Consider the following 435-nt stretch of genomic DNA (forward strand, 5'->3'; position numbering starts at 1 on the left):
GTGCTGCCCGCCCCCCTGCCGCTCCGCCCAGCCGGCACAGAGAGCGGCACCGCGCCCACGCCGGCGCGCTCCCCCCTACCTTGTAGTGCGCCATCTAACCCGCACCACGCCTGCCCCAGCCGCGCGCCTGCGCTCTGCGCTTTAACGGGGCGAGCGCTTCCCCTCAGTTACCGGAGCGACGGGGCAGCAGCAACGCCCTCGGCCTCGCCCCGCGCGCGAGACCCCGCGCGCTGCTCTCGCTGTCCTGAGGGCGTCCTCACCGTCCCGCTCGTTGCCCAAGGGGAAGCCGAAGCCGGCGCTGTGCCCCCTTTCTTGCGCGGCTCTGGCCCTTGTCCCGCTCTGCCCTGCTGTCCTGGCCGGGGACAGAACGGCATTTCAGACTCGACGGTTCCGGATCTCACCTCTGCCTGCCAGGGCCGTGCCGCCCGCTCGCCG

This window comes from Corvus brachyrhynchos, unplaced genomic scaffold (assembly GCF_000691975.1).
Source record: "Corvus brachyrhynchos isolate BGI_N302 unplaced genomic scaffold, ASM69197v1 scaffold65, whole genome shotgun sequence".
Taxonomy (NCBI): domain Eukaryota; kingdom Metazoa; phylum Chordata; class Aves; order Passeriformes; family Corvidae; genus Corvus; species Corvus brachyrhynchos.